The 27,001-nt window shown below is 45.5% G+C and overlaps 1 protein-coding gene across 4 annotated transcripts in view; it reads right to left on the bottom strand.

The window, feature by feature from the left end:
* CBFA2T2 (CBFA2/RUNX1 partner transcriptional co-repressor 2) overlaps positions 1–27,001 on the bottom strand; it is a 123,037-nt gene that overhangs the window by 69,985 nt on the left and 26,051 nt on the right. The gene's annotated exons all lie outside the window — the stretch shown is intronic.

Below are 27,001 nucleotides of genomic sequence, written 5' to 3'. Positions count from 1 at the left end.
ATTTTGCTAAGCTGTTTAGTAAACCAGCACATTAATTTTCTGAACTCTTCCCAGAGCACATACATCTTTTGTGTAAATTATCTTTCAAATCTCAGTCCCAGAGTCTGCAACAACACAGAGCAGGTATGTGTTAACAATTAGAAGCAACAACAAGATAAGATTTTGATGTTGCAACAATACCAAACTAAACCTGGACAATTCAATGGCTAACATGCTATTCAGATAAGAGAGGAAGTGGTAAAGGAAGAGCCAAGTCTTACGGTAATGTTTTACAACCATTTGTTGGTCCAGATTCTATTTCCATTTGATTGTCTAGGCCATTAGACCTAATGACCACTTAGATGACCAAAGAGTCACCCTTACATGACCAGATGGTAATAAAACATCATCATTCATGTTTAATAACCTGATAAGCGAAGCCAGTGGGGTTTATATAGCAGTAAATGAGAAGATTCAAAAAAGACAACACTGGACATATCTGACCTGAAGAGTTTTTCTCAAGTCCTTAAATATGGTAGTCTTACCACACACATACTTTTGTCATGAATCTTGATTTACAGATGCAGCTTGCCAAGGTGAACCTTGGACTACCCACCATAGCTGGCAGCAGATAGAACGGCCACATCACACCAGTGCTTTACACATGGAGCTGGATGCTACAAATGTGCCAACTAGCAGTTTTTTGTTCACTGTGCCAATCAAGGCTGTTTATAGGAGGATGCCTTTGTTTGGATTGTTCTAGCTCTTTAAAGGGAGAAATGGTGACAGAGCTACCACTAATATGACTACTCAGTAGCCAGTTCCCATTAGGCTTGGGGGAAGGAAGAGGTTGTCAGAATGTGTTTTGTCTGCTTCCCCTACCAGCATAAAATGTTCTGTCCTGAAAACTTAGCTGTGTGGGGGTAAAATTAGAGAAATATAGATGTATTTTAAACAGCATCTACACCGTCCTGCATTTCTTAAAGCTGTGCAGAATCAAACATTTAATTCAGTACTTTCTAAAATTCTGTGGACATTATTCAGGTTTCTCACATATTTGCCTGAGAACCAGAGCTATGCTAAAGCAATGACAAGCTAAAATACAACCCTGAACAGCTACCAATAGCAGACTCTTTAAAAACCTGAAAAACCAGATTAAAGATTTCCATAAAATCAGAATTTTGGACAAAATTGGCAGAGGGGGATGACTGACAGTAGAGAAAGTTACTGAGCTTTCCCAAGGATTTTGCTGCACAGCTCCAGCACAATAACATCTAAGGGTCAAGCACACAAGACTATTCATAGTAATGATCACTATGCTTTGATGATAAATATTTGGAGGAACAGGCCCCATGTTTGTGGAAGGTCTACAGAGACTGAATGGTTTAATCCAGGGGTATGCAATATACGGCCTGTGGGCTATATCCAGCCCACCAGCAGCCCGAGGATGATGGGCTGCATCTGGCACCATTCTGCTCTGCTGTAGCCAGGGCTGGGCTGGGCTGCACAGTGTGCAGACTCCTCCACCCTCCCCAGGTGTCACCTACATCCTCACTTCCCCCTCACTGCCTGGCTTCCTGTTGGTGCTGCAGCTGCACTGTCCTGGGATCATGGACACTGGGAGCTGGGCCCACAGGATGGGGCACAATGCAGCATGCTCAGTAGCCATCCCGCGTGCCGCCCGCTTGCCACTATGAGCCACGGCCGCCACAGCACCACTGAGTCAGTGCTGGCTGCCTGGGGGGACCCCACACTGTCACAACAAGCTCCGCACTTTCTGTGCTGCTGCTGGCACCAGCCCCAGGGAAGCCAAACAGATCCCCCGGTGGCTGTGGTAGCAGCTGCCCTGCCGGGAAGCTACTGCTAGCTGGGTCAGATCCTTCTGCCCATGAGCACAGAAGTGAGGCATAATAAGGTATGTTAGCAGGGTGTGTAGACATGGGAGCCTCACTTCCACCTTCATGGGCGGAAGGGCTGGGGCAGGGTACAATTTGTTGGTAGGTCTGGCCTGGATGAAAGTGCCTGGCTGTATTTTGCCTGCCTCTGATTTAAGCACTCCTGGTTCCTCTTTGGGGAGAAAATAAAAGAAGAAAGAAGGAGCTTCTAAAGCCGGCTTCCCATGTGCTACTGGGGACAGGAGGAGCCTGGCCGGGTCTGCACCGGCCAGCAGAAGCGGCAGTGGAGCCGTGTGCCACTCGGGATGGGACGAGCCCGGCCAGAGCGGCAGGGGTTGAGCTGCATTTTCCCCCTGCTTGCACTGGTTAGTCCCGTGTGGCACACGGCTCCGCTGGCCGATGCCGACCCGGCCGAGCTCCTCCCATCTCCAGTAGCACACGGGAAGCCAGCTTCAGCTGCGTGCTGCTCCGGATGGGACAGACCTGCCTGGGTCGGCACCAACCAGCAGAAGCGGCGGCAGAGCCGTGTGCAGCTCGGGACTGACTAGTGCAGGTAGGGGGAAGTGCAGCTGAGCCCCTGCTGCTCTGGCTGGGCTCATCCTGAGGTTCATTTAATGTCTGTAAAATGCTCGGAGAGCCCTGCATAGATGCACTGCATAGAAATGCAAAACATATTTTGACTTATTTGGTTGGCACCTTGGGCTGAGATTTTCAAAGCTGAGTCAAAAAGCCAACTTCCATTAAAATGAATGGGATTTAGAAGGCTCCAAATCTTTTGTGACAACTTTGTAACATGCCTATCTACCCCTTTTTGCAAATTTCAGTCATAGTTTGGAAACTCAGCCAAAGAACATAAGAGCTTCTGAACATAAGAGCATAAAAAGTGCCATGCTTGGTCAGCCCCACGGTCCATCTAGCTCAGTATCCTGTCCCGAACAGTGGCAGAGGTAGATGCTATAGAGGGAGAGTTTTGAACTGGTTAGACCCATTTCACTGTCACTTCCTGCAACTTCATTGGTGTCAAAGGTCACATGACATCACTTCCTGATGTGATACCACTTCCTATGAGGTCTTTGAATATGGCTCGCTGGCCCACTGGGTGATAAAAAGTTCATGATCTGGCCCCACCTTCAAAAAGGTTGAAAGGTGGGACACCCCTGTTCTAAAGGTTTTAAAAAACACTTTGTGGAAGCTGGTGCTATTCTTTCTGCGACAGCTGGATTGGGCCTTAATATCTGACCACTCTTACACTTGGAGTAGTTTCAAAAGCAATGAGCAAGCTGCTGCTTAACAATGTCAGCTGTTACGCTTTAATTGTTATTTGTGCATGAGCCTGTAGTGAGCTAAACTGCCCCAACTTTAACCCTGGATGAAGCAGGATTTACCCAGGCACTTGCTGTGGGGCTTGGAGAAGCAGCAGCTCCTCTCGCCTTTTGAAACTGCTCCAAGTGTACATTTGTCCATGCCCTAAAAGTACATTGAAGTGAAAGCCAAACAAAACTGCTTGAAAAGGGTGCTCCTGACCACTTAGGTAACAACTGAACCTGAGCTAAGCCACACTTCTGACTTGGGCTAGGTATAGATATTCAAAAAACCTGAGGCAGAATCGATCCAAGTTATAAAGTTTTCTGTAAGCAGCATAATTTATATAGGTAGCAAACACAACACACATGTGCCCTATGGTGGGGGAGGCAAATATTGGACCAGTGTCCACCATTTTTAAACCAATCTATGTGTGCTGAACTTCTGTTCTGTTACGGGTCTAGATCGGTTTCCAATCACTTATATGTAAAAGTGTAAGTGACCTTGGGGTTCAGTCTGCAAGACCAGAATTGGAATTTATTGGACCTAGGAAGTGCGCCAACGTGTGTAGCACCTTTCCTTTAAGCTCTACCAAAGAATGAATGCAGAACTCTCATTGGTGCTTGTGGGAGCTTGCCTCCCAATGTCCTGAAGAGTGCGGGACGAGGAGAGACCAGAGAACGAGCCTTGGGCCACAACAGAAAAATGCCTGGTCCAGTAAGGGCCAGTGGTACCTCCTACCTCTTGGAAGGAGATGTGATGGCAGGGGAGCAGCAATCATGCCCAACAGCGTCAGCCACGCTTTAGTAGCGTGTAGTGGGTGTGCGTGGGTGGACATCCGGCAGCTTGCAATATAACCGGAAGCCCTGCACTGGTTACCAAGGAGAGCTGGCATGCCAGGGAGAGCTGACAGCACAGTGAGAGTTGGCAGAGTGGGAAAAGCTGGCCTGACAGCAAGAGCTGGTTTGCTGGAGAGAGCAGACTACACAGAGAGCTGGAGGAGACTGCAGGAGGCCCAGACAATCGGAGGAGTGTCCAGCATCAGAGGCCTAGGAGCAGGATCCCAGAACAGTGAGCCACAGAAGTAAAAGGCCTGGGACAGAAGAGAGAACCACAGTACACCGACTGAGGTTCTGAGATTCAAGAACATCTAACTGTGAGTTCAGGAACACTGATGTTCCAAGTACTTTATGTTCTTTGTTATTGTTTACCACTGATTCTATTGAACTGTGTGAAATTCGGACTGACCTTGCGAAAGTACTGTCCTGGGATCTTTGGGCAAGCCTGACCATCTGTCAGGTATTCGAAGACTTGATTTGATTTCGGGAGTTTCCATTTTTCGTTTATGCCTGGGAACATCTGGTTGGTGAGTGGACGGGGTAAAGGCAGGAGTCCGTTCGAGGCAGGAGCCCTGAGAAGGCAACCTATGGTCACACAGGTATAGCCCCAGAACTATCAGGAGCCTTCTGGTCAATGAATAACAACAAGATGTGGAGGGCAAGAGCAGAAGGGCAGCACGTAAGTGTGGATATTGGTGAAGGGCTAATGGTCAAAGGCAGCCCAAACGGTGAAGTCTGACTCTCACACTTGTAGGTATTAAATGTTTTGAAGCATTGGATACAGTTCTCTGGTGCATACTCTTACAAAGGAGAATTAAGTCCTAAGTAACATACAGTATGGTTCAAACACAAGGCTTTAAACCTTAGTTAGTGGGAATCATCTTCTAGATTTGGTTTTAAAAAATCTAGTCAAACATCTAAGCCAAAAACAGAGTTCATTATAATTAAATGTAATTAACATTTTAGTTTACTTGATGGAAAAGAATATAAACTTAGCACAAATAAACATTAGTAAGAACAAATATAACCTCCTAGAACTACTGAATGTCCCTTTAAGCAAGTTTCCCTTTGCACTACAGTGTACCTGCCCATAGCCTGTTATTAGTGTAGCAGAGTGATAGCATTCACTCAAAAACGTTGGTGAAGACTTTCATTTGGAGAGCTGAAATATCAAGGTTTGTGCCCCTTAAAAGTTGGTCCACAGTTTACAATTACAATCAGCTTGTTACAGATATATGACTTGTCAGTCAACATTTTATATCATCAGAAATTAAAGCAGGTAAAGATTGGATTTGTTCATAAGATATGTAAACAAGAAGTTAGTTTGAAGAAGTTCCCTTTTTTGGTGCATCCAACACTTTTGACAAAGTGTATGTAAAATACTGAATGTCTTAGTGTCAGAGAGGCACCAGCAGAGGCTGAGTAACTCAGTGGTCTGGTGCCCTCCCGGACCAGATGGTCGTTAACGCTTTTACTTGCCTTCAACTCACTGCAGAATTACTTGGCTCTCGTCTGCCACGTCTTAATGTTTGCTGATGTTTCGGATTGGAAGGGGTCTAACTTCACCACAGTAGAGGGTCCAGATAGGGGACCTCTTCTGGGACTTCAACCTCCCTTCCCTCTTCTGGGACTTCAACCCCATCCTAGTGCCACCCTAATGTTATGCCACCTATTATGCCCTTGGACCTTGATGGGTGGTCCTGTCCTTTTGTTTTATCGTTATATAGGCTTCTGAGCATCTCAAAGGAACAAATCATAAAATGAAACAAAGGAATCATGGGATTTCCCTTAAGCCCAGGTAAGTCTTGCCCCCTTGGAAAAACACACACAAGGCACCTCCCCCTTCTTTGGTGGGGCCCGCTGTCTCAGGTTTGACGCAAAAGAAGGAACCCTGTTCTCAGCTTTAGCTGCCTTGAGCTGGATGTCCATCTGCTCTGGACTAGATGCTCTCTAGTTGGATCAGCCATGTTGAATCAAGGCACTTCCTGAATGCTGCATCCATATTGAGTGTCCCGCCCTCGTCTCCAAATTTTCTTCTGGCTTGTAGCTGACTTCTCTTTTTTTTGTTTGTTTCAGTATTGTGGTCAGGGCACAGCCCGTCTGGCTGACTCTTGGGCCAACCCACTCTGGCCTTCTTCAGATAACTCAAGAAATAATAACAAAAACTGAAAGGAAACTAACCATGTCTGTGTTCGGTGCGTGGCCGCTTCTCCCATGGCCGGCTCATCTTCTGTGGGGCTTTCCCGCCACTTGCGCTGCCAGAGCCGGTGTTCAATGGCTCACCAGAGCTCTCCTGCCAGCCCATAGCTGGCACTCTGAGGCTTGGAGCCTCCCATCCCAAACCCCTTGCTTTGGGGCTCGGCTCTCCCCACCCTTCTAGCATCTGGGACATGTCTCCACAGAGTCTCCGCAGCTGCTTTAGCTGCACTGAGCAGCTGCTCCGGAACCATGGCTGCTGGTGCGCTCTCTTTTCCCTTGGTGCTGCAATTACTTTTTCAGACGGCTTGTCTCTGCCTGTAGTGAGTTCAGTTAAGTTTTCCTTTTCTCCTACACGCTTAGTGTATCAGAAATCAAGGCAAAATAGAGCCTTTAAATTAGGCAACAAAATCAGGTAAACATACAACACACATGCACACAAGCCATTGTCACTCAAAATATATAAGAATTATTTCCCCATATTTGGTTCATAGCCCCAATCACCACTTGGGGAAAAGTCAATTTTTAGCAGATGTAGACAGGTAATTGAATCTAGAGATAACCTAATTAGGGAATAGGGAAAAGGGAAAAAATAATGAGATGCTTTCCCAAAAAATATACAATTCTTATCTCTGGCATTGAGCAAATACATTCTTCCAAATGCTCGGGTTCCAGCAGTATGTCTCTATATACTTCCTGAGAAGGAAGATGCACAGAAAGGTAGAGTATATAATTAGGCTGCTAGGCAACAGATCTGCTCCCTGCTTCTGATTTAAATCTGCCCCCAAAAAAGTTAAATCCTGTAGCCATCCCACATAAGGGAAAAAGAACTGGAAATCAAACTGCCTCATCAGCTCAGTCAAACCCACAAAATCCTTGTTACGGATTGTGGTGCATGCATGAGCCAGTGAACCTACCTTGATTTCCAGAATGTCTTTGCAGAACTGGTATTTAAAAGAAGCAAGACAGACTATCAGTGGGTATATTTCAACTTGCAGGTGGGGGGACAAGGAAGTTAGCAAAGGTAGTAAGTATTAAAGCTCACCCTTTCACTGGATCCTGGGGCTGCTGTAAATCTTACCCAACTTCCCATAAAACTGTTTTAAGTTCAGCAAGAAGTAACCCCAAGGGGCCAATACTGGAGTCAAAGAGGACACTTCCAGTCTCCCATCCATTCTCTCAGACAGTAGCAGTAATAGGACACGCAAGCCTCAATGCCAGTTGCGGATACGCCACAAGGCAGGTTGCTCCTGTGGACCACAGGTACCAACTCTGTGGTAGGATTCCATCCACAGTGCAGTGTAGCATGAACAGGCTCCATGATGAAGCTAGATGAGCACCTTAATGCTCATCATCTAATTTAAATTCCTTAAGTCATTCAAATATAGATGCACCAATATACTGGTCCAATATTGGATCACTACTGATATAAAGAGAATTGGCTGTATTGGAAATTGGCCCAATGGGGCTGATATTTTGGCTGATAAATGCCCATGCACGTGTGCGGCTGCAGCGCAGCACACAGGCAGCAAGGAGCACATCCTGGCAGTGTGGAGACCAGGGGCAGGTGCTGCCCTACTAGGGTGGCATGTGCCCTGGATCTGTGCAAGCTGCAGCTGCAGGCTGGAGCTGGGGCTGCTCTGGGCTCTTCTCACTGGGGGCTGGGTTTGGGGCAAGGGTTACAAAGGGGGCTGCAGCCACCCTAAATTTTGCTGTGACTCCCTCCCAGCACCTTTGCGCACCCGGTGCAGGCCCAGCTCTTACCAGCACATGGTGGGGAGGTGGGGATTGAATCGGGCCTGCACTGAGTGCATGGTGGCACTAGGAGGGAGCTACAGTGAAGTTTGGGGTGGCTGCAGACTCCTCCATAGCCCCCACCCTGAGCCCAGCCCCTGGTGAGAAGAGCCTGGTGCAGCTCCACCCTGCAACTACAGCATGCCTGCCATGCCCCACCCTGCCCAGCTATGGGGACACATGCCCCTGTGCCCTCCCAGGCTGCACACAGCGGTGGGAGCTGCCCCCTGCCATGAGCCACGGGACTGTCCTGTGCCCCACCTCAGCTGGGCAGTGGCTGTCCCTGCCCCTCCCTCACCACAAGTGGGAAGTTGATCTGCCCCCCCCCCCACACGCCCCTTCCTTCCCCCCCATCCCCTTCCACAGTGGACCTACCAGCTGAAGGCAGCTCTCCACGCTGTATTGGAAATCAGATTGGTATTGGCCAATATGCCTCCTTAAAAATCAGATATCGGTATCGGCCCCAAAAATCCCTATTGGTGCACCCCTACATTCAAATATAAATGTGAAGCTGCACAATGCCACTTGCAGAGTAGCCACACTAAGGTACCCATAACATGAAGTGAATGATGGGGACACTATTCACGCTGCACATAAAAGCAAGCTTCACCAAATGTGTCACAACAGCATTTATTTTAATATGAGGAAGCTTTTCTGAGAGTCTGTACACTTTATTATAAGACACCCCTCATTACAAATGGCAAAGCTTTCTGAGAAGCTATCGGAGAAACTCAGTCATGAAGTCAGAGAAAGAGCAGGCAAATAGAGTCTGATTCTCTACCAGAACAAGGGGGCATTCAGCTGGGGGTTGGTGCGAGTCCTGCTCCCTGGATTATCTCTGTTTTCTCCTCCAAAGACTTTCTAGCAAACTGCAGGGAGAAAATACCAAAATCAAGGACATTTTTTCCTGGCTGAGTGACTTAATAGCTAGGCTAGAAGTCAGCCATCTTCTTACTTGCTCTCCATCCAGCACCATGATGCAGCCCTGTGGCACAGCTGAGCACTCAACACTGGACGGATGAAAGGTGTCCATACTCAAGTTACTCTAAGATCTAATGTTTATAGCCTGAGAGGGGGCTGATGTAGGTTTGAACTTTAAGCTGAGAAGGACCTAGAACCCAGACCTCCCTCTTCCCAGGTATGCATGTTAACCACTGGACTATTATATAAAATAGTGGTGCTCAACTTTTTCCCCATGTGGACTGGATGGATAGCACCCCGTTGCTCTGTGGGCTGTTTCCCACCAGTGGTTCCAATATGGCACCAGGGTGGGCACGGTAGGCATCATCTGCCCAGGCAGGGGGTAGAAGAGAAGCAGTCTGCTGCAATCTGGACCTGCAGGGGAAGGGTGTGTGGCACAGACCTATGGAGGAAAGGGGGCATTGTTTGGCCATGCAGAGAAAAAGGGCATGTGTATGGGGGGGAGCGTGCCCCAATTCCATGAGAGAAACAAGGCATGGTTTGGCCCCATAGGGGGAATGAGGTGTGGCCTCAATCCAAATGCGGTGGAGAGGGCATGGCCTGGCTGTGACTGGCAGTGTGGGGCTTGGGAATTTGGCAGGGTGAAGGTGACTGTTAATGGTCACCACTCCCGCATCAACAAATTTCCTGCCCCATGTAGAGCCCCATGGGCCAAATGCAATGGCTCCACTGTCCACATGGGATGGTATTTAAGCACCCCTGATGTAAAACAAGGGCAGTACCATCACCACCACAATGCAGTACTGAAGAGGTACCTGGCCAGAGGTGGGCAATTATTTTGGCTGGAGAGCCATTTATAATGAGTTTGATTTCTTCTTGTGGGGCATCTCCCTGTCTCTCTCCTTCCCCTCCTCACTCAAACTGTCTCTGCAGCTACAGCACACCATGACTTCTCTCTGGCCTGCTGGCCACATCCACAGCTGATGCTAGGGCCCACCCAGCACTGCTTCCAGCGCATGAACTGGTGTAAGCTGTAGATGGGGCCAGGATATGCCTGGCATGACTCAGCAGCCGGAGCCACTGGATCCCCACAGGCCAGATCCCATGACTTTGCGGCTAGCCACCCACAGGACAGACACAGTCAGTTGGCTGGTCCACTGGTCGTATTCTACCCACCCCTGCTCTGTCACATGGGGACAGAAATGCCTAATAAGGTATCCTGAGTCAAGTGCCTAAGCTTTGCAAGGTGGAGGAATTCAAACGCCTCCTTTTGTTCACTATTTCCTGTCGGTCAGCTCTAGGCAGCTCCCTGATCAAGGTAAGAGTTTTGCGGATCATCGTCTGGAGGCCCATAACTCTCTCATGGACTGCATAGGTTGCCTGGGCACCTAACTCCATTTCTCTGGATCACTCTTTGGGTCTGGTCAGTTTTTTGGGTTTTTTTTCACATGGTGCAAGGCCTAAACAGGAAGGGCTTAAGGTAACAGTCAGCAAACATTTCAGGCTGTGGGCCAGAATGATCCAGCTCAGGTCAAAGGTGCATGGACAACCACCAGGATCAAGCTGCTGCTGCTGCTTCTCCCCACCATGATGAAGCTGAAGCCCCTACTGCTGAAGCCTTGCATCTGTAGTCTGGGTTCAATGGCTCCAAGGGCTGTATGAATGCTGACCTGTGGCCTAAGGTGCCTTTCTGGATCTCAGCCTAACTGATCTGTTGAGAGTCAAACAGGGATCCTAGTTTTCCCTGGCAAAAAAAATTTTAAAAACCCTACAAAATCTCTGATAACCCCCACCCCCACAATCCGTGATTAAAATTAAAGGCCCCTTGCTCCCCCAACCCTGCTCATGCTCCTCATTCCCTCTCCACAGCCCACCCAGCCCTACTGGTGCCCCCTGCCCCCACCAGCCCTGCCAGAGGGGGCCCCCAGCTGCCAGGGCTATGGGGCCAGGGACCCAGGTCCACATGGCAGGAGACAGTAGCTGCTGCAGTGGAATGGAGCCCAGCTCTCCCTGCCCACTCTGGGCAAGGGGGGCGGGGGCAGCTCCCTGCAGCTGTGTGCATTTCCGGGGCGCAGGGGAGACCTGTGCCTCCCACCAGATCTGTGCGTGGGGCAGGCTGCCCACTGTGATCTTCGGCTCCCACCCTGCTGCCCTTCCCCAGGACCTCCGCAGCCCAGCAAGTGTGACCCAGCATCATAGGGCAGAGTGAGGCTGTGCAAGGATTTCCTTGCTGTTGCAAGCTCTGCACTGCCCTGGCAAGGCATCCCCTGAGCATGAGGCAGTGAGGGACACAACCCCGGCTGCTGTCCATGCTGCTGCCATGTGGACAGGGGATGTGTCACCAGGGCAGTGGGGAGCTTGCAGCAGCAAGGAGATCCCCGTATGGCCTCACTCTGCCCTGCAGCCTCAGGACCCAGGCTGCCTGGAGGCCATGTGCATATATAAAAAGGCAACCCCTGCTTAAAGCTGTTTCGCTTAGCACTATTTTGCTATAACACTCATTTTAAATCGATACCTGATTAAACTTAGCACTTGAAAAGCTTTGTTATAATGCCTGCGGTCGCCATCTTGGGTTATTAAAAACAGTTGCGGGGACCATCTTGAATCATCAAACACTTTTGGTTTCACTTAGTACTCATTTGGCTTAATACTTGGTTTTTCAGGAACCAATTAAGAGCACTAAGAGGGGGTTGGTTGCCTGTACTTGCATATAGCACCCCGTCTGATCACCCTCTCCTGCCGCCCCACAAACTGTTCTTTGCAAAAACTGCAAAATCTGTGGGTTTCTCCATTAAAATGAGAAATCTGTCTTTTCCTTGGGTACAGGGAAAATCCATGTTTTTCCTCTGCTTTCCTGTGGGAAATGAAAACCCGGATCTCTGGTCATGAAAGTATAAACAGGTCCCCAGACTAACTGTAGTATTTCAGCCTCTAAACCAGTCACCTCCAAACTTTTTTGATCATGCACCCCTATCAGTAAAAAATTTTTGAGCATGCACCCCCAATATATGTATATTTATTTATTTATAAATTATATACATGCATTACTCAGTGTAACACTGCACAACGTTTGGAGACCACTGTACACTGTATTACTCTACCTCTGCATTGTGGAACTCTCACTCTTCCCTTAGTACCGTATGTGACACATGACTGTCTGACATACAGACCGAGTGAGGGTGCCAGTGTCAATCCGTATATTAAATATTAGTAAAGCTTAATTTCTTTCTTATTTTTTAGATAAAAAACAAATATAAATAGAAGTTCTAATATTTTCTTCCCGCACCCCAATGGATCCTCTTACGCATCCCACTTTGAAGACCACTGCTCTAAACAAGGCTCATGTGTCCTTTAAGTTTCTTCACAGAGGTCATCTGTGACCTTTTCCCATCACAAACTCAGTCATTGAGAAAGGGGGCAACAACTCCAATTGTTGCAGGATTTTTCTGGAGGCTATTTTCTGCTGAGCTAATCCATCTAATAAGTGTCCCTTTGTAAGCAGGAGGGGAAAAATGAAAAGGGAAAATATCCACTACCAAAAGAACTAACCTCTAGTTAAAACAGGCAGCTAGCTAGCTTGCTGTAACAGTCATTGCTACAGACTTTGTAACACAGACATCAGTCAGTGCAAGGCATGGACACCATCACTGAAAAACTAATACTGTAGGCAGTATCTAGGAAAACTGTTTTCCTTGCCTCTGCATTAATCTGGTTCTACTTTCTTCGCATGGGAATGTTCCATGGAAAGAACTATGAAAATAAAGCCTGAACACTGCAGACTACTGATACCTGCTGCTAGCTGTGGTTTCTGAGGAAAGCAAGTAAAATTGGGGAATTTTTTCAACTTCCGGACAGATTTTTTTTATGCCTTTCAAACCAATTTCCATAGCAAGCACACAAAATCTGAACTTATTTTGACTTCTGTAATTCCAGATGTATTTCCTGATGCACCATGGTTTTAGTTTTTGCTTTCTGTGCTCTTACCTTGGAAAGAGGCCTCACAGTTATTCATGGCAATACTGGAAAGCCCCTGCTCCACTTTTTATTGCACAGAAAATAAATCCAAAGTCACCAGGGCAGCCAAAATCATTTATCAGGCTAAACGGAAATTGTAAATTCAAGCTCAATGGAACCTCATAGTTTTGATGGAAACCAACTGGAATCTTCCTCCATTTCTAGTCTCTACGTTTGGCGGGGAAGTCAAACATTGTATTGCCTTCCTTATTCAAAAAGTTGTTGGTGCAAAAGTGGACTACATACTTAGAAGAGATGCTTGTAAAGTTAAAGGAGAGGATGATTTCCTATTCATGCCTGGGGAAATGTGGCTAAGTCCCATTCAAATTAGCTGGACTGAAGCTAGACATGCTCCTCTATGGAGCACAGACTGAAGATCCAGTAAATTCAGAAAATTTAATATACACCTTGTTTTTTAAAACATTCATTATTTAAATTATCATATGACAAATTAAATTAACAGGCTCATATGTCAAGCATGCCTAGTCATAGTGCTTTCTTTGATAACTATGTAAGTGATGTTTATTATTTACAGCAACTTCAAGATCAAGAAAGCAGAAAACTAGAATGGGAAAACCTCTGCATACTCAAATCATGATTAGTTGACATGACTGAGTTTCCACCACATAAAGAAAGGAACAAACTCAGAATGAAGTCAGTTCATTTGTGGCTTGAACTGCATGGAATTCCTGCATGGGTGCATGAAATTTGCAATTTTACACTAACAGGAAATAAGATAAAGGGCTAAAAATGAAGGTTCAAATCCGATTAATTAAACAGACGGACACTACAAACAATCTACTATTATTTTCACCGTATGAAGAAAAGGAAGAAAAAGTTATCTTTATTGTTGCTACTGGACTGGGGGAGTAAAAGGAAAAATACTGGTAGTCTATATCCTTCAAATAAAAGGAAATATTCCTAAATCTAACAACTCTGCTCCGACAAGTCATCCTAGTCCTGTAGCTGTCATGGGTATTTAAACCAAACAAGGATATATGGAAAATATGAGTAATCCTACTTGGAAAAAGTAAAACCCAGCTTGAAGAGGATGAAATCTAACAGTTAGTTCAACAGCTTTGTAACTAGACAATACTTTCCAAATCGCAGGGTCAGAAGATACCAAACGAGTAGAATTTTATTCAGCGTCAGAGGTTAATTTATCATCACTCCAAATTCTGCAAACCTTATAACTACGCATCTCACAGCTCGGAAGATCAGGGATATTTCTAAGTATTTGAACATAAACTGGTTGAAAGCTCTCTCTAAGGTAGTTAACTAATTACTTCCCAGTTGTTTTTAAAAAAGTCACAGAATTAACCTTTTATAAATGACAATGAAAATCTTTGACATTTTGAGCTAATTGTTTAAGGAGTTTCAACAATCATATACATTTGCACTGCAGGCAACATCTGTGAACACAAGTCTTCCCTTTGCCAGGAAAAGTGACTATGCAAGTCTTTGTTTTAAAGTCTTTTTCTATGTTCAGTTACAACACTAATTTCCCCACCCCCACCCATAGGGTAACTAACTAGGAGAGTCCCACAGAGTGCTCTTTGTTAATACCATCTCAAACAGCTACTCAAGCCTTAGCTCCCCAAAACAGAAGATCCAAGAAAGCAGCAACACAGAACATTAGAACTCAACAAAGCAAGAACAGTTAAAGTTGCAATGATTTAACTTTTTCACATTATAGAAGGAATAGCGCTTGCAACTTAAGATATGTTCCATAATATGAATGTGATATATACCATATTTACTCAAATACAAGACAGTTTTTCTTCCAACTGGCATGGGGAAAAAAGTCCACATGTATAATTCAAACAAATCTCACTAAACACACTATCATTAGAGCAGTGCCAAATGCAGCATGTCCTAGCAATGAAAACCTACTATGAAGCTGATTAAATGTAGTCCACATTGAGCATGACCGTCTGAGCCTGCTGCCAGCCTGGGGCTGCTCTGCCCCTGGGCACATGTGTAAACACTGCACCCGGAGCAGTGTACTTCGGCACAAACTGCTTTTGAGTTTATCACATAACATTAATTATACATGTAGATGCACCCAATTTATACAACATCCAAGTAGGTACCAAAGTGTTGCTCAAACATGCATTTATCTGTGCTAAAACTTGCAGCAATATCAAAAAAGGGAACATATATCAATTGTGGATGAACTATGTGAGTGCTTTATGCAAACTGCTACAACCATTTTTTATTTCAAGGTAATTGGTTTCAGATTTGCTCCTTGTTTCCATGAGCTCATGGAGAACAGCATCTGACAGTAAGAAGACAGTGGAAAAGGGCTGCCAGAGAGAAAAGTTGGGGGGGGGAAGCAGAGAGCAAAGGGGCTATTTGACCCTCCAGATTTATTTTGCCTGCTAGAGGGAGGCAAGTTCAAGGCAAACCTCCAATAAATAATTCTATACCTAAAAAATTATAACAAAATTCATAAATTTTCCATATATAGAATCTAATTATTTGGGGGGGGGGGACAGGGGGATCGTCTAGTCAGATAAATCTATTACCAGCTGCCTCAACTGTGTTATAAGGCTTAAGGATCCTCAAAGACAATTTATGTCCTGGTACTGCATATCCCTCTATCATGCTACCAACTTTTCCAGACCAAGCCAGTAGTTGCTTTTATTTCCTGGACATCACAAAGAAATAAAACAAATAGGTTCTTTCCCTTTCACCCTAGGTTTCTATTTTTATCTAAAGGAAATTGCTCCAGTGAGAAATGCACAAGCACAGCATAGAAATAATGTTATTGTATTTCTAAAAAGCACTAAAAATACTGAAACAAAATCACTGTAGTTGAAGAATCCCCAGTATTTCATGGTTGCTTCCATGTGTCTCTGACTCTTCAAGAATAAACTGCCCCTATGGTTATAGACTATATCAGGGATAGGCAACTTTTTTTGGCTGGAGTGCGGAAAAACACTACTACAATGCCTACCTGGGAAGGTGCCAGAGTGCCGGCATGGCAGAAAAACAAAATGAGTTCAAGGAGTACGTTGCAGGATGCCCTGCTTGTTCCCCTTGCTCCCCAGCCCTGCTGCCCTGTACCCCCCCACCCAAAGCCCCTGCCCCCTAGCCCGGGCTCTGTGGCTCTCAGCAGGTACCCCAGGTCTGGGTAGCTGCTGGAGTCAGGGCTGTTCCTAGCAGTGCTTGCAGAGTCCCAGCTCCCTGCTGGGAGCAGCCTGGGCTCCTGGGTGGCAGTAGCTCCCCAGAGCCAGGGCTGACTGCAACCAGGAGGCTCCAAACAGCTGTGCCAGACTCCGGCATCAGCTCTGTACTGTCTCTCCCCCACTCCTGGCATGGAGGTGATAGCAGGGTTTCAGAGCCCAGTGCAGCTGTCTGTAGCCAGCCTGGGCTCTGAGCAGCTGCAGCAAGCAAGCAAGCAGGGGGCAGGCTGCAAACAGCTGTGCTGGGTTCCACAGCTCCAGCATCAGCTCCATGCTGGTGGTGACTGCATGAGAACCTTGGGGCAAACAGCAGGGCAGCACAGCCCACCCCCACACAGCTGTTTGCAGCCTGCTGGCTGCTTGCTGCAGGTGCCCAGAGCCTGGGCTGGCTGCAAACAGATAGCAGGGTTCTGGAGCCCAGCGCAGCACCTCCATGCAGGGAGCAGGGGAAGAGACTGGGGCTGCGCTGCCTCAGGCCCCTCCCCTATCCCCCACTCCGTACGGGCTCATGCACCCACGTGCCAGAGCTGATGCTGGAGCCCAGCACAGCTGTTTGGAACCTCCTGGCTACAGTCAGCCCAGGCTCTGGGGAGCTGCTGCCAGCCAGAAGCCCAAGCCATTGGGATGCTGGGAGCAGCCGCGGCTCCATCGCTGGCAGCAGCTACCCAGAGGTGGGGCTGGCCGTGCCGTGCCAAGTAAAATGGCCTTGTGTGCCATGCTCCTCAGCTTGTGTGCCGGGGGTTGCCGACCCTGGACTATGTCCATGGAAGCCATCCTTTTTGGCAGCAGTGTCACAAATTAGCCCTGCACTCTCCCCACATGCCACTCCAATCCCTTTTCTCTGCTGTTCTGCTTCTGGCCCTCTCTGATGCTGTGCTGCCTGTCCCTTCCCTGATCTGCCGGGTGCCACACAGTGAGGCTGCCCATGCCACTTGTAGCACTCATGGTGCACCCCAGGACTATATGGTATTGTTAATGTGCAGAAGGTGCTTTCCTAGAAGATGCTGATTCCTACCAGTTACTAACTGGATAACTTGGACTTTGAAATCCAAGTTCCTAAGTAAACTACAAAACCTCTTAAAAAAATTAAATGTGCATCGAGACTATATAAAATATCTCCAACTGCTTTTTTTACCTGGTAAAACTACCAATTAATGGATTTTAAGGAGGACTTTCCAGTAAAGTAATATATATAATCTTAATTGTTGCCAAGGTTCGGTTAGTTTTGCAGCTATAACACTGAAAGGAGCTCTCCCTCCCTCCTCTGTCAAACAAAATTTGAAAAATGGTGACTTAGCCTTTGGTTTGGTCTTTACCTTGACGTAATCTTTTTCTTCCCCAAGCCAACCTCTGCCTGCCTTTTTGTGGTGTCAACAAGCCCTCTAGATCATTCCTTCAATAGTCACAAAACAAATAGTAGTTTTCAGTAAAAAAGCAGACCTTTGTGCCTGCAGTAGCATTCCAAGTGCTCAGCTCCTGGCTCCATGAAGTCTGGTTTAGCAGCACTGCTGGGAGCTATTAGTTTACGAAAGAACCAGCACACCCACCCAAGCACAGAAGACTATATGAAGCTTCTCTTATACTGCTGCCATGTGCCTTTCATTCTGCCTAGAGGAGTTTGAAAGGTTGTGGTTTCACTTAAGATACAGGAAGCCAATCAAAAACCAGAATGGTCAGGGAGAAAAAGAGAGAAGGCCAAACAAAGAATGACCGAGTTTCATCTGCACTGTGGTGATGGCACAAGAAGTTTAGTCTCCAGCCAGGTCATAACTTTTTAGAATGTAAATTCCAATGTCTCCCTTTAATTTGCTCTTCCTACTCCCCTAATTTCTCCTACCTCTGGTCTGCATTTTGATATCTCTTTTGTTATTTTCTATGCCTGCTCCTTTCCTCTCTCTACATCCTGTTCTCACCCTCAATGGCAGTTCTGCTCTCCTTCCCCACATTTTTTCAACCTCTCTCATTTCTTTCTCCCTTTTCCCTCTTTGATCACCTGGGTCTTACTCCTCCACTCACTGTCTTCCTCATTCATCCCCACAGTCTAATCTCACCCATTCCATTCCTCTTTATGCACATTAAAAAAAAAAAAATCAATCCTGAATCCAACAATTAATCCTGCAAATAAGCTCATTTTCCTCTGTTCTCCCCTACACGTTACAGCCCACCATCTCGTCAAGTTTATCTAACCCACTGTGACCCATTATTTCCCTGACTCAGCCACTCACTGCATCCCTATGCTCCCCCCAAAACACAATGAAAGGAAGAGGGAATGACTGGGATATTCTTCTGTATGACATCACAATACTCCTTGGCCTGCTATCCTACTAGCACGTTTATTTTGCTGACAAGTGGGAGGGATCAGATCAGGGCACCAGATAATTGAAATCAATGTGAATTAAGCAACCAGGTGTATTTCAAATCTGCCCTAAGCCTTTAATTTTTCACCAAAATAATTTTCATTTACTGCTAGCCACTTACACTGCATTTTTCTGCATTTCACGCATCTCAGATTATGAAAATTCTTCCTTTCTAGGAGTACTCTGTTTCTCATTTCCTATTAGCTTTGATGTTTGAGTTGCAGAAAAGAAAGTTTAAATGATGGTATTTTCTTTGACATTATAAAAGCTCACAAATGTTTCTATTAAATATTGGGGTTCAGTAACTTCTTTTCCTAAGGAAGCTCTTTGGAAGTGAGCCATCAAGCTGCATCTCTACAACTGATGGATTAGCTTAACACTGGCTGTGAAACAAGACTTAAAGAACCATGTGTGATAAATCATCCTTTAGACTTAAAAGTTCTTAGACTCTTGCACCGTCTTCTCATGTTGTCCTACTCTGATCAAATCAAGATTACCTGATGTCAGATTTTCTGCCAAACCTAGGGCTCTAAAGTTAGGCGTCAATGTCTATATTTACCTACAAACACCTACAGAAAGGTTGTCTGATTTTTAAAGGTGCCAAACAAGTATCAGCAGCAACCCTTCAATTTACTCAGCACCTCCAAAAGCAGACTGCCCTTTTTTAAGCATTTAAGTCTAGATTGAGGAGCCTAACTTCACCTTTTGCCACAGATGACATTTTCTTTCAGTGCTATAAACTGTTTCAATAGGAAGTTCATCATTAAAAGATTCCAAGAAAAAAGTTAATATTCCTACAGTGTGCTTCTCATACAGAAGTTCTTGGGACTGATAAGAAACATGGATTAAACTCTTCAAAAATTGCAGACAAAAACCTACTATGATACTCTTAAAGGTGAGAATAAATATCAGTAATTAAGTGTAAATTATATTACAGGATGTTGTAACTATCAGTAAAACAAGCATTTTAATCATGCGAAGTACACAGGTAAAAGAAATCCAAATAAATTAAGGTTTAGAAATGCACACTTAGGGAACTCAAACTCAGCTAGAATATTACACCATGCAGTGCACACAAGATTAAGGCATCTTAGTGTTTGTAGTGCCAAATTAGGTACAAAAAAATTTAAATCATATATATTTTTTCTTCCCCTCCCACAGTACTTAATTTTTCTTTATCTTATAGTATCCTTTCATGTTCATGCATCAGCACTCATAATAAAAGGTGCTAGCAGACAAACTATGTCTGCAGTCAGTCACACCTGTGGGACCCTGTTACCATCACAAAGTTTGAACTGGTGTTAACTGACTGGAACTTGGTAAGCAATTGTACTGATGACAGACAAGAAGGAATATCAGCTCCAACTCACACCCTTAGCTCTAATGGCTCTGTGAGGAAAAAGCAGAAACAAAAAATCTTGATTTAGTGAACAGACATGGCTCAGAATACACACATGGGGAGATCCATTATGGAGGAAAAGAGCATTCTGACAGCTTGTTTATACAGGGAACCTACCATGCCATAGGCTAGCATGTGCATTTTAGAGCCATAACTAGCTACTCTGCACTAATTCCCCATGTGGATACAGTTAGTACACGTGGGGTATTTTCATGCCAGGCAGCTTCCTCTATTCCAACTGCAGTAAGCCATGGCACCAGTGGTATGCACTAGGAATGCCCTCAAAGGGAGTTAGTGCAGAACAGCCAGTAAATTCACACCTCAGTCTCCTGTGCATTCAGTTCCCCTTACACAGCCAGCTTTTCAGAGTACAACTGCACCTTAGGCTATGTGCACATGTCCCTCTGCAATGCTACAAAGCCCTTCAGCTTTGAGCTATAGCAATAAAGCACTATGGGAGAATAGCTCTGTGGCTATAAAGTCCCTGCAGAAGCGCCCTCTCCAGCCACAGGGTACAGGGTAACAAGGGGCTACTCTTTTGCTCCCTTCCCCCCAGCGAGCCCAACACGGCAGACCTGAAGAAGGGCACTTTGTGCCTGAAAGCTTGTCTAATATCTCTGTCAGTGTACAGATGATCCAATACAAGCAATCACGAGAAAAACCTTGCTTCTGACATTAGGTTCTTAGGGCACGTACCTGTGATGTTGGAGAGTTCTTTTCAGGACTGAGGTCTGAATCAAGCAAAGCAGAATCTGAAACTTAAGTGTCTACATGCCAGGTGAGTGCCCTGGTTGACAGGATATTGACTACTCTGAGTCATCTCTTTCTTTCCCCCTATTAGAAATCTTGTCTTGGAGCTGAGATACCTTTCCCCGACACGTTTCATTGAAATGGATGAGTTCCAAAGGAAAGTATTTCAACAAACTGACATCTCTTCAGGAAAAAAAAAAACAGCATCACCAAAAAACTCCTAATCAACTCTACTGAACAGATATACTATGTAGTGTTCCTTCCATTCCATGTTCCCTTACATCTCAAAAATAAAATCTGGCAGCAAAGAAAAAGCAACCAAAATAAACAAGCATACACTGACCTCCCTGCTCCCATCCCTTTTATAGACTTAGCTACACAAAGTTTAAAAAATTCAATATAGCTGCATAGAAAGCACGGCCTGGTTCAAAAAAGGGATGCACAGTAAACAAAAGGCATCTCCAACTTCGGCAAATTTCTATTTAATCTGTATGGTTTTGCTTTCATTTACTCTTGACACACAATTAAACAGACTTTGCTACTTTAGGATCTCCTACTGCTGTCCATATTAAATCAATCAAAATTCCTAGTAGAGCTATCTAGCAATAAATTTATGGGAGTAAATTACATAGAGAATGATTATTTTTCCATCACAGATTTTTCCCACTAAGAGGGAATGGTTCATTGCTATGAGTATGCCTGTCAAACAAATGCATATTTTCAATTCTCAACATAAAGCTTAGTATTCAATGCTAAGCTGTACCCGTAATTAGCAATATACATTGCCATCAGAATACAAAGCAGCTTTTTAGGATTCATCAAGCCTTTTCAGTTTTAAAACAGGTCAGGATGGCCTGCATATAGCCTGCAGGTCTTGATTAAAAGCTTCCTACAGTAATGCAAATACAACACTCAAGAAGATGAAAGTTTGACTGGCAAACAAAAAAAAAATTCAAGCAGGAACTACCCTTTTGTCGTGTGCATGTATCCTTCCTCACCCAACGGGGTGCTGATAAAAGCTTCCTCTCCTCTCTACCAAAATATAAATAATAATATATGTGAATGCCTTTGAGAAGACAGCTTAAAAATAAGTTTTCATTTCCATTAAAAAAGTGTTTGAGTAAGCCTTCATGTTATTGTTATTGTAGATCACATATCTTTTGCTATACTTAAGCCCCCAGGGAGATTGTGTACGGAGCTGCAACCTGTCCACAGCAAGTTCAAAAAGCGAGTCAAAAGCTTAGATGTGAAGTCAAATTAATCCAATTTATGTGGCAGTTCCATGGTTAGTTCCATGGAGGACTCCAACAACCAATATGCTCCATTAACTAATAATAAAAATGCAATTATTTTTCAAAATACTGTTGTTGTTTTTTTTAACCCTGCAAGGCTCATTTGAAAATATCATCTGGGCCCCTGCTTGGTTAGAAAAAAATGACATATAACAGTCTCAGCCATACAGCCAGAGAGCACAGGTCTTTCAATGGCTGGTTTGATTTGACTTCTTTACTACTGAGAGAGAAAAAAACCCCCCCCGGGTAAAACATAAATTTATTTTTGTGTTCATTTCATTAATCCAATACAGCCAACACCTTACTAAGGTGAAACAGTGTTTAACTGTGCAATTCCACTTTGGGGCCCATTTTGCTTAGGTGAGATAGTACATTAAACATCTTTTCCTAACTTTTACCAGCTGTGTTTTGCTGACTGCTCTGTGCATCTCCACCTGTTTCCACAGATGGTGCAGCTGCAGTTAAAGGCAAACACCTGGCCTTTCACATCCATGCCTTGCATTTTAAAAGCAGATTAGTTACAACAGCTCCCAGCAGTACTGACCTAGTTAAGACCATATCAGCATTTTGATTATAGATGCTGTTTGATGTTTAACATCTTGGCTCCTTCAGATACCATATATCAGACGCTTGACACAGAGACTTTTTAAAGTTAAACTAGGTTAGTTTTTGATTGACAGATCAACAAAAAATGACTTCAGGTTCTCTCCTATTTTTTTGCCTGCCCTAAAATTTTTAAACACTCTTTTTCTTCCAACTCTGTTCAATGTCCTATGATCAATTACTCACCAACAAGAAAGTTTCTGAATGACTCCACTATTAAGTTTAAAAGTAAAAAAACAAAAAAAATGTTTTTGTCCAAACAGCTGTTAAATATCTGGCCCAGTGCCAAAGAGAGACTAAAGCATTGACACTCAGCCCAGAGAAAATTGAGGTGATGCTGTTAAATTGGAATAAGCAATGATCTGTACCATGTCTGCCTTCTGTGTGGATTGTGCTGGACAGCCATGTAACTGGATAGTAGTTGGATCCTGAAAAATATTTTATCACCTTGTCTGGGTAGGAGATAGTAACTGCTTCTTCTAGATCAGTGGTCACCAACCACTGGTGGAACCCAGTGGATCTCAGATCCTTTTGAAGTTGATCCTGGGCTGTGGTGGCTGAGTGTGTACATGCACCACTGCCCCCCGCAAGCCCAGTAGGTCTGTCGGTGGGGAAGAGAAGGGGCAGAGGCCCAAGGGGCATGTGCAGTGAGGTGCAAAGTCCAGCCCACAGCTGGAGCTGGGGTGTGGCAGGGGACAGAGCCACAAGTGGCTTGTCTACGAGGCACAGGGAAGGGGATGCAGGGGGAGGTGAGGGCACACAGCCAGGAGAGCACAGGGGAGGAGGGTGCATGCTGCAAGATCTGCATGCAGGGCAGGCAGCTGCTGGGGCAGGGGAAGCACTGGGCTGTTCCTGGCTGGGCTGCACTCAGGCCAGGTGGTTGTGGAAGCAGTGCTGGGAGCAGGGCCACAGGAGGTGCTGTAGTTCCCCAGCCCCGCCCAGCACTGCCGAGTGCAGTGCAGGCCAGGTCTGGCAGGAACAGCCTGGCACAGCCTTATCCCCCACCCGCCCAAGGACATGGTATTACCTGACCGCCCTGTGTTCCTGGGAAACCCTGGCACAGTACCCAGCCTGTCCGACTCAAGAAGGACTTTTCCCCCACCACCAACTCACCTCGGCCTGAACCAGAACTGATCAGAAGAGCTTACCAAATAAAATGAAGATACAGGAAGAAACATCTAAACCCCTCCAGATAACGGTAAACAAGATTACAGCAACTTCTCCCCTAGTCTCATTTACGTTGGAGATGGGTAAAAGGGAGGTAACCTTTCATTAATATCAAGAGTGGAGAACAGAGTTCCAAGGTGAGGACCGCACTGAATTCTGAGACCAGAGAACCAGGGAAGCGCTGCATGATGGGGGAATCTCTGCTCCAAATGTTAATTAACCCACGCCTGTACACACCCTGCTCAGCATTTATCAGACCAATTCTAGTGATAAGTCCTTTATCAGGTAACCCAAAATACTGTCTCTGCCCGATTGCATTGTGAGCTCTCTCCAAGTAACACCACCAGGAATAATCAGTTTCTATTGTCCAGCATAAACAAATCCATTGTTCTCACTTGAACGACAGCAGGTCCCCAATTCATGCGATTCTGACTTATGTGCATTTTGCATTTACGAATTTTTTTTTTATTAGTGCCTGGACTGGAAAATGCCCCTCCAGATGCATATGTATGCAATTTGCGTATATACACAAACGGTTGTGAGATTTGTTTATATATGCGAATGCCTCGCAAGATTTGCAGGCAGAATCAAGCAAAGCTGTGCCGCCATTGTAGTGGCATGGTAGCGGCATCTCAAAATGCATAGATGAGACAGTAGATGCACCTCCTAAAGGCAATTCTGCCAAGAAAAGGGGAAAAAAGGCTATGACTATGGTATGTCTGGGGTATGCAATCCCTCACTATTCTATTATTTCCTATGGGGAAGTCATCCCGACTTATGTCAATTCAACTTACATGACGTTCCCCCGGAACGCGATACTCATGTAAATCGGGGGTCATGTTGTTTCCCTATAAGAACTCCCACCTCATTTCAAGTCTCTGTCCTGGAGCTTGGATCCAAAAAGCAGCACCAGTTACCTTCTCCTTTTCTGCCTGGAATATCTTCACTGATCATGCTGAGGGCTCTGCCCGTCAACAAACACATGGGAACCTTGGAGTGGTGAGACCTTAACACACGCTCTCTCTCTCTCCCCCTCGTTTGTTTAAGCCCACCATTTCCTAAACCTCAGACTTGGTTTAATCCCTCTACCTCTCTCTCTTACCCCAGACACAGCTTTCTAAACCTGACTTCTGCTGACCAAACTTGAGCTAGACTTCCCCAAATACCCAACTGAAACGGCGTAATATTGTAACTGTCTAGTATCATCATAAGTTTCCTATACCTAGCAATAAGATAACTTGTATGGTTGAGATGGATGCCATACTCTCTCTGAACCTCATTTACTCTTCCTTCTCTCCACTTGTTCTGCAGCAATGCTTTTTTTACCCAAGACAAAAAGTTCCTTGTAAAGCCCAAAGATCCTGTGAGGTCGGCTCATCGCATAAGGGTATCAGCTGAAAGTGATGATCAGACCCAGACCGCTCTGATGGGCTCTGTTCCTGTGCTGAGTTTGGGACACATGAGGGTATCACCTGGAAAAATGTGTAAGTGCATGTAAGTGTGCGCCCAGGCCCATTGAGACTAAACCCTGAAGGACAGCTCCCATGATTAGGTGTGAGGACTTGCAGAAGGTAGAGATAGAGTTCTGTATAGAAATACAAGTGACACAAGCAATAAATTGATAGAATTACATAGCCCCCGAAACTGTAACTCTAATAAACAAACACATCCTAAAGTGATGGGCAAATTTGGTAACACAGCCTCCCCACCCCTTTCCCTCCCCACACCCGCAGACATGGGGGCTGGCAGGTACAGGGGAGGCTGCACTGTAGCTGCGCGCTGAAAGGCTGTGCCAGGCTGTTCCTGCCTGGCCTGGCCCACGCTGAGCTTGGCAGCAGTGCTAGGAGTAGGGGTTGGGAGGGCTGCTCCCAGTGCCGCTGCAGCCATACTCTCAGACATGTCTAGAGTGCGGCCCAGCTGGGAAAAGCCCAGTGCTGCCACTACCCCAGCCCCAGCTCACCCTGAGTGCAGATCTGGGGGCACGTGCCCCCCCCAGTCTATATGCCCCTGCCTCCCATGAGCCTCTTGCTCACGGCTCCATCCCTTGCCCTGCCCCAGCTGTGCATGACTTGCCCTTCCCTCACCACCATGGGGTGGGGGGGTCAGATTGATGCCCCAGTGGGGAGGGAGGGAGTGGGGCTAGGGCTGGGGCCTTGATCTGCCCCAGCCTCCCACAACCCTTCCCTGCCCCCCCCCCCAGAGACTTACCTGCTGGGGTGGGGGAGGAGTAAATCTTTAGTTCCTTCTAGATTTCAAAAGTGATTTTCAACCTAAAAAGATTGGAGACCACTGTTCTAGATATAAACTACCAGGTTCACAGGATCCATTGCTTTGTCAATTCAGGACTGCTACCTGCGACTATACTTTAAATCAATGCATCATATTAAATTAGTTCAGCAGCCTGCCTAGTAGCAGCACATGATATCTCTGCTGTCCCTCACTTGCACTTCGAGACAAGAGGTTAAAATGGTAACTGGCGTGAGACTTTCCTACTAGAAAGACAATTTCTCTCCTCAAGCTGTACTTCCAACAGCTGCTGCATGCAATCAACAAAGGCACTCCAATTGGGTCCCTGTCTCTGAAAAAAGAGAAGGGGCTAGCAGATGTTAAGCACTCATATTCCCGGAGGGCTTCCAAAACAGTTTGGGATAGCAAGGCACGAGAACTACTAAGGAGGGTGGCTTCTGACAGGGTTAGAGGCACAGAAGGAAACCAGTGGCCAGAGTACCCAAAACCTTGGGTAGGCCCTTTTTACTTGTTTACAAGCCCAGAGAAAATAAAGGTCAAATGTGTGTCCTTTGGAGAGTGTATACTTCTATAAGTAAGCTTGACACAAAAAGTATTCCAGTCATTTTTCACGGTTTGGTATGCTGGCTGTATTGAATTACACCTGGTGCTGCAGCCTGGACAGACTTTTATTAAAATATCAAGAGGACTACCAACTTTAAATCCTTATTATAAATTATTATTTAACAAATATGATTGTCACAAGTAATATTTGCTATTTCTAGCTTCTCTCCCACCACTTTCCCATAAACTCTCGTTAAAAAGATTAGTCTATTTATATTGGGAGTACACATATGGTAAAGAATATGCAATTAAACTGCAGAGAAAGACTGCACTCACACACAATGCTAGTGGCACATTCTCTCAGTTGGCCCAACCCAATGAGGGGGGGAAAAAGTATCCAAAAGGATGGGTATTAAAATATTGGTGCAAGAAGTTTTATTTGGGAGCAACTTCTGAAGCAAACCTTTTGTAGAACTGCAGCTTTATGAAACTGTATCAATGACTTTTTTTGAGAG

This window comes from Crocodylus siamensis, chromosome 10 (assembly GCF_052110815.1).
Source record: "Crocodylus siamensis isolate JL-2025a chromosome 10, ASM5211081v1, whole genome shotgun sequence".
NCBI lineage: Eukaryota > Metazoa > Chordata > Crocodylia > Crocodylidae > Crocodylus > Crocodylus siamensis.
Note: the sequence above shows the minus strand (reverse complement) of the source record. Positions and strands in the feature narration are given on the sequence as shown.